The sequence below is a fragment of the Periplaneta americana genome, chromosome 6, assembly GCF_040183065.1.
Source record: "Periplaneta americana isolate PAMFEO1 chromosome 6, P.americana_PAMFEO1_priV1, whole genome shotgun sequence".
Taxonomy (NCBI): domain Eukaryota; kingdom Metazoa; phylum Arthropoda; class Insecta; order Blattodea; family Blattidae; genus Periplaneta; species Periplaneta americana.
The window spans coordinates 116709182-116725280 of record NC_091122.1 but is presented as its reverse complement, the minus strand read 5'-3'; the positions used below and the strand labels follow the sequence as shown (position 1 = coordinate 116725280).

The 16099-nt window shown below is 36.8% G+C and overlaps 1 protein-coding gene across 3 annotated transcripts in view; it reads left to right on the top strand.

Annotated features, from left to right (window-relative positions):
- swm (Zinc finger protein swm) overlaps positions 1 to 16099 on the top strand; it is a 101083-nt gene that overhangs the window by 508 nt on the left and 84476 nt on the right. The gene's annotated exons all lie outside the window — the stretch shown is intronic.

Sequence of the window (16099 nt, the reverse complement as noted above, 5' to 3'; positions counted from 1 at the left end):
AGAAATATGTTATAAATCATATTTTGAACAAATTTTGTAATGACAGCATGGTCATTATAAAGTTCTTATTCATTACCTGTGATTGTAGTACTAGGTTAATTTGCAAAATAATTATATGTGATACGTGATACCTTTTTAAGCTAATTTAAGCCAAATGTCATTAGGTCATTACTTTTTAATACTCTTCTCATACATGACATTGTCGATAAGAAAATCGGCCACTCTTATTACAAAATGCTACTCTAGCCTATTTCTTTCTGACAGAAAATGTGATTACTTTTCTGAAGTACAAGCTCACAAATTCTAATAAGTACAGTACATACTTGGTACCGGTATATCATATTATGTAGCTTTGTAGTTGGGCCTATCTATTAAAAACCAACCACAACAGTAATTTTAAAGGTGTGATGTCATACTATTCCTCGGCCTCATATCACTTAAATAATCCCCTCAATTAACCCACTAACCTTGTCACATATCTCGACTTAATGTCACTTAGCTATCTCCGTATTTAACCTATCTAGCCCATATAAAGAAACTTAAATCAGGCATTGGCCTCTCTTTCTTCCATAACATCATACCTTACCATCGTATCTTTAAAATTACCAAAACGAACTATTGGCTGAATAAACACTTTCTGATCCATTGTTGAAGTTTAAAGTCATTCAGCATTGTTTGAAAAATGAACTGCTCAGTCTTCATGAAATGACTGTTTTGTTGTATCCAAATTCAAAATACTATAATACATTATTATAGGCCTAATTAAATAATTAAACTTTTGGCAGAAAATTTCATTATACAGGCCTAGATACCATTAATTTATTGTAGGTCTTTAGATCCAATTTCTTGGAACCAAACAAGTTTTTAAATTATTATTAGTTTGAGAGGATGTCATGGAGCAAAAACTGAAAGATTAAAAACATTACTGGGTAAAACTAGCGCTAAGTTTGTTCCGATGATTTCGAAAGAGAAATTCCGCCATGCACTACACCTATACTCAGGGTGCGAATTAACGGAGGGGGATTCCCCCCCCCCCCTGTTGGAACGTTATCCCCCTCTCATTAATTCATATTAACATATCTGCCAGGAATAACTTCTATCCCCCCTCACAAAATAAGATACACTTTATAAAGTACAGTATAAACTAAGCAAAGAAAATAACATTGATGTGTTATCATTACCGGTAAGCTGACAACAATCAATCACTTAGGAATTACACATCGTATCTTAAGCCTGTTCATGGATATAATTATTATTATAATCAAGATGCAAGACAAGCAACTCAGTGTGACCAAGCGTTGAGCCATATCGAATGAGGATAATAATAATTTTATGTATGGTATTCTCTATGTAGGATTCTATTCCCCCCCCCCCTCTCATCAGAAATCTTAATTCTCACCCTGCCTGTACTGACATCACAAAACAGAAACTCACAAGCCTTTGCCCATCGTATATGCAAGGCATAGCGTGAGTCTACACTAGCGTGAAACTTTCGTAATGTCACCAAAGTTACGCTGATATTACTGAGGACTGAGCTCTTGAAGGTGTTTACGAGGAACACATTTCACGTTAGTTTAGCTCATTATTGTAATAATTTTATTCTTTGTTAAAGGAATAACCAACATTATATACACAAAAAGTAGTGTTTCTTTCTTTACAGTTGCATTACCAAAGAAAGGTAGGATGTATTTACATACTTGGCTTCCAGTCGAGTCACACGTACTGTAAACAAAAAACAAATTGAGCGGCGACGCCAATTTCGCACCAGAATAGGGGTAGAAAGTTGCTGTGAAAGTGGTGACCTGCGGAGAGGTGGGATCGCATGCTTTGCATGTAAGATTTTTGATAAATACATAGAAAGTGAGTTTTCGTAAGGTCGAGTGTCAGTGACAGGTTAGGTTTGGGTAGTTCAGGCTTTATGCCTTGCATAAATGCATTTTAGTCGATACGTGTGTATGGATAGATATCCGCCAAAATTTGGTGGCGGGATGTATATTTTATTATGGAATAAAGACGCAATTCGTTTCAGTTAAAACCTTAAATAAAACTGACAGCTTCTACGAATGCATAGCGTAAGAAAGATTATAGGTTTAATAATGATACCGTAGCTGTAATTATTTAGTTTACTTTTAATTGACTTCCTCAATGGAAGAACGTTGGTTGTAACATTACATCCAATTGTACGACCTGTACTGTACATCGAGGTACCGTCAAATGTGTCAAGTCCATTTGAGTATTAACCTGTCACTTGCATCTGAAAACGCTCAAATGATGTTTTTTTTTTTTCTTCCCTACTATACAATAGAAACTTAGATATCTCCACACACTACACACGGGAGAGAAAATGCACTTAAATCATTGAAATCTTTTCACGTTCCTCGTCTTCACGTCAAGTTAACCCATCTAACGGACCTATAACAAAACGTCCACACCTGTGGAGTAACGGTCAGCGCGTCTGGCCGCGAAACCAGGTGGCCCGGGTTCGATTCCCGGTCGGGGCAAGTTACCTGGTTGAGGTTTTTTCCCTCAACCCAATATGAGCAAATGCTGAGTAACTTTCGGTGCTGGACCGGCATTATCACCTTCATCTCATTCAGACGCTAAATAACCTAAGCTGTTTATAAAGCGTCGTAAAATAACCTACTAACCTATAACAAAACGCAAATCAGACGTCAGTCCAGTGTGTGATGTTGAGAGATATCGAAGATTGGCCCAATTTTGTAAGGTATTAATGAATGAAAACCTTATGATCACTGTTTACGTAATATATACAGAATGGCATATTGTTGTTAGGTAAAGTTGCGGTTTTGAGGTGTTATTGTAGCCCAATGTCGCCAAACCGATTGCCCTCCCCCATCTTCTCTATCCTACCATAGATCATCTTCCAAATTCCTTGCTGTCTCATATATGCCTCAAATAAAGTCTATAATACCTAATTAAACATACTTGAGATATATTTGTGGTAACAACAGCGACAATTTTCAAGTTATTAAATATAGCCGTACCATATAAACTAAAATTAAGGTGAGATTTGTTGTTTAGTCAATGTCCGAAGAAAGATTTGAACCTCTTAAGTGACACCAATAAGGCATCACTCATGAAGCAACTATACTAGGGGATACTGGAGTAGTGACCAATATAACAATTATATTGTGTATGCCTCATAATTATATGGTGCCTTGTTGGTATCACTTGTGAGGTTCAGACCTGTCTTCGGACAGTTGACTAAACAACAACAACATACTGAAGCACTTTCTTCCTGACACTAAAATTAATCCTTGTACAAACACTCGTGATGCCACACTTCGACTACTGCAATGTTATATTAAGTAACCTAAATGCAAATTTGAGCAGCAACGTGTGCATAATGCGTGCGTTCGTTACATTTGCAATATTGGTTAAGGCTAAGCGATCGACGAGCCCTGCATTCTCTTATTTCAAAATCTGCGCACCGCTCCCCAATCTACTTGGCATCTCGTTTTCATCGCGTATCATCAGCTAAGTATTATTCGACCGAGACGAGTGGAGCCGCGGGCGTAATGTGCTCTATCGCGATATGGTATGAACGCAAGAGCATTAGCGCCTCGGCTCCAGCCTGCATGACTCCACTGGCCTTGGTCGAGTAATACCAGGTCTCATCGCAACAATTTACTCATTATACCTTACCACAAGACATCTTTATATTCTTCATTCTACACAGTTTCAATTACTAGAAATTGTAACTCGCTTCTGAGTGATGTAAGGGGTTGATGGACAATAACTTCATTTAAGTCAAAATTACATAAATTCTTATTTAACATTAATTACTGATTAATATTTGTCACTTATAATGAAACTAACATCTGTCCATTCTTATTATCACCATTAATTTCTCTAAATAGAATACAAAACCTAATGGCAAAGTCTCATTACGTAAATATTAATCAATATATTTTAGATTTATACTTCGCTCCCTATAATATAGTTATAGTAAACTATATTAAATTAATGTTCATCATTTAATCAACTAGCTATCTCAACTTAAGCGTAATTATAATTCTGTACATGTTGCATATAGACTGAATTGAATTTACATTAACTCATAAATTAAGTTATTACTTTTTTGTATAGGTTTTATCTCAAATTAAATAAACATATACGGGTATTAGTCAAATTTTAATTGAATAGTATTGCTGAAGAATCTTTAGTATATTGTAAATATTTATAATTTAAACGTGTGTCACTATTGTATTGATTAAGGCTGATTGAATGGAAGAGAAGGCCTTAGGCCTATGGCCTTAACTCTGCCAGCGAAAATAAAACATTCTATTCTATTATACCGTACCTCTTTTTAGAACTGCTCATCATCTAATAAATTAATTATATTGAAAAATCCTCCTCCTCCTCCTTCTTCTTCTTCTTCTTCTTCTTCTTCTTCTACTGTCATCTTTGGCATTTCCGACTGGGAAGTAGTGACACAACTGTCATTTTGTAACTCAGTGCACATTTTTTAAGTGAATAACTTGAGAATGTCTTCCAACGGTTCAAAATTGTGGCAACACGTTCCTTGTATGCTTAAATTAGATGAATGCATGCACTTAGTAGGCTACTGACAGTAACATCTGCATTATATTTCGATTTCTTACTTTTGTCTAACACTGTTCATGACGAAAAACACTCTCGACTACGGCATTACTTACAGGAAATGAAAGAACTCTAATCTCTAATGTTGCTATACTGAGTGCAGAGATTAAAGGAATGAAGGCGGACTATGCTGAAGGCTCTGTCCAATCCTATTTACTCTCCGCCCACCAACGTTACCTGCTATGGTACACGCTTGTTACTTTACGATGAACTAAGAACGTGAAATATGCTATTTACACTCGGAAAATCTACTTAACTTAGTATATAAAGATGAGACTATTATAAAAGAAAGGGCTCAATTTTCTTATCATAGCTGTACAATTTTTATCTCATGCGATGCATAGGAAGCCAACAAATCAATTTTCCATCTCGCGTTGTTTTCATTACCCACAATCAAAACCCAAACATTGCAGCTAAAGTGAGGTCCTATTCTAGGATCAACAGCCGATAGTAGTTCATTACCGAAAACGTTGAGATACTGTTACGTTAGTTCAGTTTTTAAGCCGTGCTGTAAATACTATCATCAGTCCTATGTATAGACATACTTTACTTCCTTCTTTACTATTTAATTTCTTTCTTCTATGTGTGTACGCGTGTGAGTGAAAATGCCACTTGAACCTGGTACAGTACAAGTGGTTCCTCGTTTCATAAATGTGAAGTGATACGTACTCATAGTAGAAAAATAACTTATAGGCCTAATATATACATTTTTTTAAATTGTCCTCTGCTGAGTGTGGAGAAAGTTCAGATTTTTCAAACACACAACTGACTATTGAGGCGTATGGTGTATAACTGTAGGTTGAGTACAGTACATACATTCAAGAACTTGTAGTGAGGCTGCTTCTGCTGCAGAACAAGGGAGGGGGGTACTGATTTTTGAGCCTCAGGAAAGAAAGATAAATACACACAAAGTTCAACATCGAAATCCTGGATTGGACGATTTTCATAAAGACGTTTTGCACAGAACAATTCTCAGATGTTATGACGAGGGGCAATATCCAACAGAAAAAAATTAACTTCAGACATGAGAGAGAACATTAATTAATTACTAAGGTTCAGTATGTTCTATGCATAACATAATTAAGAACACTAATACTGGTTTCAAGTATAGGAAAGCAAACTGTTGTTGTTTAGTCAACTGTCCAAAGATAGGTCTGAACCTCATGATACCAATGAGGCATTAATAATGAGGCAACTAAGCCAGGAGATAATGGTATAGAAGTCCCACAAGCGAAAAGAAGCAGGCTTATCGTATGACATGCAGAGTAGAAATTACCAGTTTCATACAATTTCTGTTCAATTTATTTGCACACGCTTTAACATCTGTGATCATATCGCGTGTTTATTTTTTTTATTTTAGTAAGTTATTTTACGACGCTTTGTCACCACCTTAGGTTATTTAGCGTCTGAATGAGATGAATGTGATAATGTCGGTGAAATGAGTCCGGAGTCCAGCACCGATAGTTAACCAGCATTTGCTCGTAATGGGTTGAGGGAAAATCCCAGGAAAAACCTCAACCAGGTAACTTGCCCCGACCGGGAATCGAACCCGGGCCACCTGGTTTTGCGGCCAGACGCACTAACCGTTACTCCACAGGTGTGGACTTGCGTATTTAGGATCTTTGGGTTGTCAGTAGGCCGTTTTTACTATCGTTGAATTCCTATTTCTGTTATGTGTTATACATGGCCTGTGTTTATCTAACTGATTTTAGATCTTGATTAATGTTTACGACATTGTGATTGAGGGATGAATCATGGTATGTAAATTTCCAATCCGGCATTTGCTTTTGTGACTGAGGGAAACTATGAAAAACCTGTCAGATTGGTCTACCACGGGATTTGAAACCGGGACCTCCCGAATTTGAGTTTCAAACGTTACCGTCTGAGTCAACTCGCTCGATTGTATCAAACTGTAATAGTATATTGTAATACAAGTGGGAAAAGTGCTCTATTGCAAAACGAGTATACAGGGTGGCCCACTTAACTCTTTCACCTCTGATAGCGTGTGAAAATATTTCAGATATACACAAACTGACAATTACAAGTTAAACTACATCGAAGAGAACATCTGATACACGTAATGTATTTTTTGTATATGAAATAATTTTCAAGATGTTAGAGCCTAGCCTACTTTCTTTTTTCAAATGGGAACCAACTATGTTTTGTATTGCAAATGTTGCGTTAGCTCTGTCTAATAACAGCTATCTAGGCCTACTTTACTGATTTATTTTGCTTTATTGTTATTATTATTATTAAAGTATTATTTATTATAAAAATGTTATTGTATACATACATTTACATGTACTAGGAAGCGTACAGGAAACCTTACTTTCAGGCCAGTTTTGTTGTCGGAAATGCTGTCTTTTAAAACACGTTCGTAGAGAAATAGATTTCTTGTTCTCATCGTCAAAACTCCAATTTCAGATTATCGTTCAGAAATGAATTCACGAACATTTGAAGATTTGCTCGGGAATAATTTACTGTGTTCTTTAGAAGAGGTTTCCATAGTAATTACTAGACTTCGTGGAATTGCCACGAGAATCGTAAGGTTTACTATGCACGCAGTATAGACTGTATGAGAAGGGGGCGTGGAAAGGATAGAGTATGCCTCTAATGTAAACACTGAGCAGTATACTGCGGTTACAATAAAACCTGTATCCTGCATTCAAGAAATATAATGAATGATCATTGAAGTAGGAAATGTCTAAACATATAAATACACAATTATTTTGTAGTGAGATATATTAACTCTTAAAATTTAATGTAATATACTCGCATCATCCTTGAATATGTGCATTGCAGATAAGAGTTACGTACATTTTGAGCGACTGCAAAGTGAACATCCTCCGATGTCACTCAAACAGTTTTTATATTGGGAAAATGTACGTTCAACATCATACGATGTAATACGTACACATTTGAAGAACGGAAAGTCACTACTTTTTAGTACACCAACTTCAGATATCTTGTCGTGACCTGATGATACATCATTTATAATACGAAGTTGTGAATAGGCAGAATTTTTAGCAATAATGTTTCTCAACTTACATTTCACTTTTTCTGAAATTACTGAATTGTTATTTTTGATAACGGTTTGTGATACTTTATCCACTATATTAAGGGCTTCTGAGAGTTGTAGTTTAGATGATTCTAACAGGGTGATGCTTTTGGACACGATTTTAAAATTAAAATCAATGAACAGAATATCTTCCAATAGCTGTTAAGAAGGCAATGTTTTTACAGCTGCAACAGTACTGCGTAATGTACTGCAAAATAATTAACAGCATCCAACAACGTTTCCCAACGGGTCAGTCTGGCTGCTGGGGTAAGGGTATTCCAGGGGCAATTATTTGGAACAGCAACACTCTCATTGTAGTATGTTTGATTGAATTCTTGTCTGCACTGAACAAATGTTAAGCTTTGACTATTCCAACCACAGTAATGCAAAAACAAGTGCTTAATTATGCTTATATTAGCTGTAGCTGCTCTATTTGGACCGGTCACAACTCTTAACATGAACTGCTTATACTACGAGACCGGGCGGTCTCCCACCTCCTCTATACTACCGTACATCGGCAACCTGATTGCATGCTGCGTGTGGCAATTCAACGAAGTCTAGTAATTACTATGGGTAGTGCCATTTATCACTCTATCATGGTAAATAAAATTCTAAATACATCACTAAGAAGCAGGAAATAATAGAATTATTAGGAAAAAACAGTTTACATTATATTCCAACAGACACTATTCCTGAGTTACTTCAACTGATTGCACCATTTAAAAATGAACAGAAACAACACGAATTAGACAGGATGGCTAATGAAATGGGCAATGAAGTTGTTATAAAGTTAAGGGATAAATCGCCGACCTGACAGATTAAGAGATGAATATATAATGGAGAGGACACCCCTGAACCGCTTATCGTTCTATTGCTTTAAAGTAACCTACATCAGTAATTAATACCAACAAAGTAAGATTTTCATTTGTGCATAATTTTCAGTGTTCTCTGATGTACGCTTGGTCAAAATGAAACTGGCTGGCCTCTTGAGCAGTTAAAATTTTGTAAGTCCCTTTGGGTGAGTGCGCAGTTTACTACCGTAAACCTCCGTGCGCTGCTTTAGTTAACTCCATAATACAAGGTGCTGATATGGGCTACATCCACAGCATGCTTCGAATCTCCGTAGAGAATTTTTTGTTCTATCCGTTTTTTTGCTTATGTAACTTCATGTTACTTACAGATAATTACAAAATTGGTAAAAATTTGTGGTTATATTTTCAGGAAATCAGGATATATTTTGTCATCAGAATTATGGTTTTTGTTCTTGTTTACAATTACTACTTTTAGGCCCTGACGATCACGGATTTAGGTTAATATAATAATCATATTTCCTGTAGCACAACTTGCAAATTAATTATTGCCAATTATTTAACCGTCAACATATTTACTGAATGTTCCTTAGGCAATAGAGTGTAAAGCAGCAGGGATTAATAAAATAATTAACACATCGTTTTAATACCTTCATAGCATGTTTGGCGTGGAGCAGTGGTTAAGCTACTTAACTTTCATGCAGTCAGTTCGCGTTCGAATCTCCGTAGTGAATTTTTTGTTTTGTCCTTTCTTTTATTTTTACAACTCGTTTTAGTGTAATATTGTCAAATAAATTTGCTTATGTTAATTCATGTTACTTACAGATAATTACAAAATTGGTGAAATTTTGTGGTTATAATTCCAGGAAATCAGGATATATTTTGTCATTAGAATTATGGTTTTTCTTCTTGTTTACAATTACTACGTTTAGGTCCTGATGATCACGGATTTAAATTAGTATAATAATCATATTCCCTGTAGCATAACTTGCAAATTAATTATTGCCAATTATTTAACCGTCAACATATTATTTACTGAATGTTACTTAGGCATGAGAGTATAAAGCAGCAGGGATTAATAAAATAATTAACACAGCATTTTAATATGAAAGTCCCAAATTGTCGTCTTTAGTGTTACTTCCATCTAGCGTTAAATTATGTTTAAAATACAAGTCTTATTATGTCGCCAAAAATCGTGTTTCCGGGGCAAATATCGTCCAAATGTCGATAGTCGCATTTTTAGAAGAAAAAAAAACTCGCAAAATTCCACTTTACATAGCCCAAAAGGCTACATATTCGCCCAATCTGGTCATCCTGAATATATACAAGCTAGAGCATTGCGCTTAAAATACGGCTCTCAGCTGGTTCCTGCGTAATGTCAATTCCACCACTAGGAGCGGTGTTTAATTCCTGAAGAATCGTATCAGAACACTAAACTTGAATGACATTGACATTTGGAGCACTTAAAGGTCACACAGTTGCTTATTAAATGCTTCGTGCAGTATTTTCTGGATAATGGATGCCATTTCCCAATTCCTGTGTCTCAATTACTGTATATTAAAACAAATGGTTGACAGTCTAATATTAAATATATCACAGATAAACTAAAGCACTGTCTTTTACGTACTTTAATTCATACCAAATATTTTCGGAAATGAAAGAAACTTGAAACTTAATACATTTACATGCGCACTGCAGCCGACTCTTTTCAACTATTATTATTATTATTATTATTATTATTATTATTATTATTATTATTACCAGGCTTAGGACCTGGGACACTTTAGCAACCAATGTACGCACAACTTGACTATAGTTCCTTGAACATATTAGACCAGGGGTTCTCAACCTTTTGAAGGCTGTGAGCACAGCCCACACATAATAAAATGTGAGCGAGCACCATAAAATAGAATGTGTTTACTAGGCCTGTATGAATACATAAACTAAATGAATAAACAAATACAATTTTAAAACATTCATACAGGGTAATGAATTCCTGGAACTTGAATGTTACTCAGAATTTTAGTAATGTTCGAGCCAAGTAGAGGTCGCTTGTAGCTACACGTAAATAGCTCTTCAGATATGAATTAGTTAATCGTGATCATGCTTTGTTCTTGAGGTATTTCCTAAGTGATCTTTTTTTTTTTCGCATAGGTAGGTTGTCCTGAACATAGACGTTTATGAGAAACACTCTGCAGTATTAGGAGTCTTATCCTGTCTTCTGCTCCTCAAAGGCTGTGAATTTCTCTTTTTAAAACAAATATTTCAGCGCTAAGGAGGACTGGAGATCTATCAACTGAAGTTCTGCACGAGCAGGCATATCATTCTCTTGAATAATCTTGACTTTTCTGATTAAGTTCATACTGAATTGAGAAGAGTTGTACACCATGAAATATGAGAAGCCCAGTCAGGTCTCCAAGATATTATAATGGATGGATAGGAAAACTATTTGTTTCGTTTCATACAAAAAGTTTGGATGAAAAAGGACACGAGGAGTGTTTGTGCTCGCGAGCACTTTTTTACTCTCATGACGAGAGCACCAAATGCCATTAAAAGAGCACCAGGTTGAGAACGCCTATATTAGACAGACATACTGTGAATGTAAACAACGACGTCAATGTTCTACGTTATATTCTACTGTTAATAGTACAATCTAGTGACAGTGGAAAATGAACTAGTTTACATACCACATAAGTTGTCATGTCCCTTGGCGACGTTGAAGGCGTTAGCGTTACAATGAACAACCATTTACATAGGCCTACTTGCAACTACGTAGTTCGAAAAAAAAAACTGTTCAGTATGATTTGAAAGTGCACTGTGATGGCCTGTGTTCGTTTCGTTAGGAGAGACGGAAGAATACTGTACCTCTGATTACGAATCGGATTGTACATTAACGCACAGGTAAACAAACCTCAATGCGCCACCTCACTCCATCTGTACTCCGTTGCACTGTAACTTCACTTCATTCTTAAGTTGTCTCGGATCCTAAGCCTGATTATTACTATTATTGGATGAATATAAATGCAAACAAGGCAAAGACCATGACTATCGGAAGAAAAATAAAGAAAGTAAACGTGCGAATTCTAAATGAGACAGTAGAACAAGTGGACAGTTTCTAATATTTGAGGTGTACTATAACCAGTAACATGAACTGCTGCCAGGAAATCAAAATGATGATAGCAATAGCAAATGAAGCTTGTAATAGAAAAAAAAGTATCATCTGCGGACTTCTGGAAAAAGAATTAAGGAAGAGATTAGTGAAGTGCTTGGTGGTGGAATATGGCATTGTATGGGGCAGAAACATGGACATTACGATGAAGTGAAAAGAAACGACTAGAAACATTTGAAATATATATATGAAGAAGAATGGAGCGTGTGAAATGGACAGACAAAATAAGAAATGAAGCTGTGCTAGAAAAAAAGGGTGAGGAAAGAATGATGCTGAAACTGATCAGGAAGAGAAAAAGGAATTGGTTGGATCACTGGCTCAGAAGAAACTGCCTACTGAAGGATGCACGGGAAGGAATGGTGAACAGAAGAAGAGTTCGGAGCAGAAGAAGATATCAGGTTATAGACATTAAGATATATGGATCATAACTTATACAGAACCTAAAAGGAAGACAGAAAATAGGAGAGGCTGGAGAATGCTGGATTTGCAGTGAAAGACCTACCCTTGGGAAGAAAACTATGAATGAATTATTATTATTATTATTATTATTATTATTATTATTAGATACTGAAATAAATCAAGGCATTTATTATCTTCCATTTCCCTGAGGAAGCATTTGCAAGTACTGTAGGCGAAACTATCCCCTTCCTTTTTAAAATAATATATTAACGTTGAAGTTTTATGATTTTTACTAACTGATAGGAAACTGCAGTCGCAATGCGTGAGAGGTACAATTGCGCGGTTTTTGCTTTCAGTGGTAAAAGAATCTCTTAGGCCTACTGATTAATCTGTAATGTATAGTAATAGTAATGCTGTAGTATTTATGTGGGTAAATATATTTTAAATTAAAAGTTAGTCTTAAGTTAAATTAGGAAGTTACCGGTAGTCTGCGATTTGTGTGATTAAAAATGGTTTACTGTTCTGTGCTATTCTGCAAATCGAATCACAGTAAAGAATATTATTTGTCATTTCATTATTTTCCACAAGATGATGGACTAAGGAAGAAGACAGTGGCGTCAACTTATATGGGCCCATGGGGCCTGAGCCCACCGAATAATTTGTCGCATTATTAATATTATCATCATTATTATTTACGAGAATTATTTATTTTAACTGTACTCAAGTGTTTGAGCCCACCCAATGTTTACCAGAACTTGGCACCACTGGAAGAAGACGTTGTGTTTAGCCATTTGTCGCCAAGGGGACAAACCAGGGCCTCTTTGAACGCCAAGTCAAAGCAGTGTCTGCAGCAGACAATTCAAAGAAGCTGATTTAGTATTAGCACAACAAAAAAAAGTTTACTTCCTATTGTGGTACGTTCCGTATTTGAGAATTTCCCAAAACATAGACACATATCTCAGGGACATTTCGGGAATTTTGTCACCCATTGTCACATACGTATGCCTATTTGCCCTCTCCCTGATACCTTGGTTTTTCTTAAAGTCTGTATTTCGCTCGTCACTCACGTATTGTAAATTTAATGAAAGTACCAAAGAAAATTGTACACCACACAGTGATAGTTACTTTTATCACAATACGCAGTGCTGTAGTTGGGCCAGTACGCCATACCATCTAAAATAAAAACTCACTGTTACCATACCGAAAAAAAATTAGACTGGAAAATATTTTAATTATGTATAAATAGTCTTTAATATACAGTATTTTGAAATGATGTTAGCTACTTGGAAAATATTTTGATTTTGATATCTGGCGTAAAAGTAGCAGTTGGCATCTCATATCCTTCGTTGTTTTATCGGAAACCATGGTCTGGCACTTCAGGAGTAGTTGTGATTTGTTAATTTCGAGCTTGCATACCGCTGTGGTAATTCTACTTATTTTGTGTTCTGCGAGGAATTCGCTCACCAAGAGTGACCGATGTGCTGGAGCATTGTCATGATGGAGACCCAATTTTATCCTTGCTACAAGTTGGGTCTTCTTCGTCAAACTGCATCACGAAAACTCCGAAGAATTGCAACATGCGCCTCCTTACTGACCTCCTTATGCTTCAGGAATAAACTCGAAATGTACGAGACCATGAATATCGAAAAACACTTCAAGCATTAGTTTCCCCTTTTATCGGTCGGCACGGAATCTCTTTTACCGTGGTGAGCCGGGAGATTTCCACTTGAAGACTGCTGCTTTGGCTGCTGGTCGTAAAGAAAACACCATGTTTCGTCACCTGTGACCACTCTGTGCAAGAGAGTTGGATCCTGGTTCACCCTGTCAGTCAGGTCTCCATTAACCAGTTGCCGCTCTTCCCGCTGCTCATCTGTTAGGCTTCTTGGAACAACGTGCTCACACACACTTCGCATTTTCAAATCATTGTGAGGAATGGACTGCACAGAACCATGCGAAATGCTTAACAAAGTAGCCACATCATATATTGACTGTCTGCGGTCTCGTCTGATTTCTTATGCAACTCGAGCTATCACTTCTTCCGTTCTTGCCGATCTGGGTCTTCCTGAACGTAGATGATCATCCATTGAAAGATGACCACTTGTGAAGCGCTTGTGCCACTCATACACTCGGGTCTGAGACATTTCTTCTTCATACGCTTGGCGCATGAGTGCCAAAGTCTCAGTAAATGTTTCAAGCTCATTTTACCATATATACCTACACAGCTTCACTAAAAAAAGCTGAGAGCTGCATTGTATTTTGATTGATTTCCGATTACGTTGGTCTTCCCCATTCTCATGCGCAGCAGCATTGAGTCTGTACGCCTTTAGAGTAGGTCACATACCACACGGACAAGGCAGAGAAGTTGCCTATGGAGCATGGCGTTGCCACCCGAAGTTCCGGTACTTTCTGACTCTCCCGACTCAGCACGGCAAAAAAGATTCCGTGCCGACCAATCAAAGGGGAAAATAATGCTTGGAGTGTTCTTCGATATCCAGAGTCTCGTACATTTCGAGTTTATTCCTGAGAGTCGAACTGTCAGTAAGGAGGCGTTTGTTGCAATTCTTCGGCGTCTTAGTGATGCAGTACGACGAAGAAGATCAACTTGTGGTAAGGACAGAATTGGGTTCTCCATCATGACAATGCCTCAGCACATTGGTCGCTCTTGGTGAGCGAATTCCTCGCACAACACAAAATACCTGTACATCCACAGCCACCATATTCTCCAGATCTTGCTCCAGCAGATTTTAATTTACAAAGGTCAAATCCCTATTCAAGGGACAGCGGTTTGCGTCAACCGAAGAGGTGAAAATTCATGTGACAAGTGTTCTGTGGGAAGTGACCAAAGATGGGCCGCAGGAATGTTTAGAGAAGTGATATGGATGCTGGCAGAAGTGTGTCGCTGCCCAGAGGGCGTACTTTGAAGGCGGTGTTGTGTAAATGGTTATATGCCATCTGCAAAAAATGTATCTATTATATTCGCACTGAGTCTATACGCCTGGAGAGTAGGTCACATACTACACGGGCAAGGGAAAGAAGTTGCCTATAGAGCATGGCGTTGCCACCCGAAGTTCCGGTACTTTCTGACTACTATAATATAATTAACACTAACTTTATGGCATGGCGTCTCAAGAAATCTGCTGCACTGATTCACCAATTTCAAAACTTGCATAGATGCCTTTCGCACAACACAAATTTTATGTTGTGGCGCCTCAAGATTTCTGCTGCACTGATTCGCTAATTTTAAAACTCGCTCAGGCGTAATGCTAGCAGTTTGCTAGAGGAGGGAATTTTGGTGCGTTCATGAATCTTGAGTCCAGTTACATAATTATAGATTCTATTCCAATTTCAACTAAAGAATGTGAATGAACATTACTGTAATGAACGATATCTGCACTAAAAAAAAAAGGAATATTCTTCCAGTAAAAGAGTTCCTAGACTTTTGTTCCTAAAGTATTGGGCCACCAGTGTCTGCGTTTAATTTCTTGCCTATATGCAATTTAACTCGATCTGTAAGGAGGTCTGCAGAGGCAACTGCATGACGAAGAAGTAACTTTGGAAAAGAAGTGCAATACGAGTTTATACAGAGTCTAGTCTGACCAAGGACATTTCAACAGTATCCCCTAAAATTTATTTCCAACTACAGTACTGATGGGAACCTGCCTGCAGTGAGACTAAAAAGCTGGATAAATGTCTATCTTGTCTCGGTGTCTGATACGGTTAATATTTAAATGTACCGGTAGTTATTTAAAATCAATATCTTAATGCTTGTTGTTAAATCATTTTACATTTTTCAATTTCGTTGCAATTGTTAGTTTTTAATATATATATATATATATATATATATATATATATATACACACACATTAGATTAACGTTTGTAATATTATAATTTGTAATTTTGTATTGTTTGTGATAACACTTAATCTCAGGACTCTGTAAAACTCTATTTCAACGTTACTCAGATAAAAAAAATGTTGGTATTGACTAAGAATTGAACCCGCTGTCTTTTGCACAATACACAGAAGACCTAGCGTCTGAGCT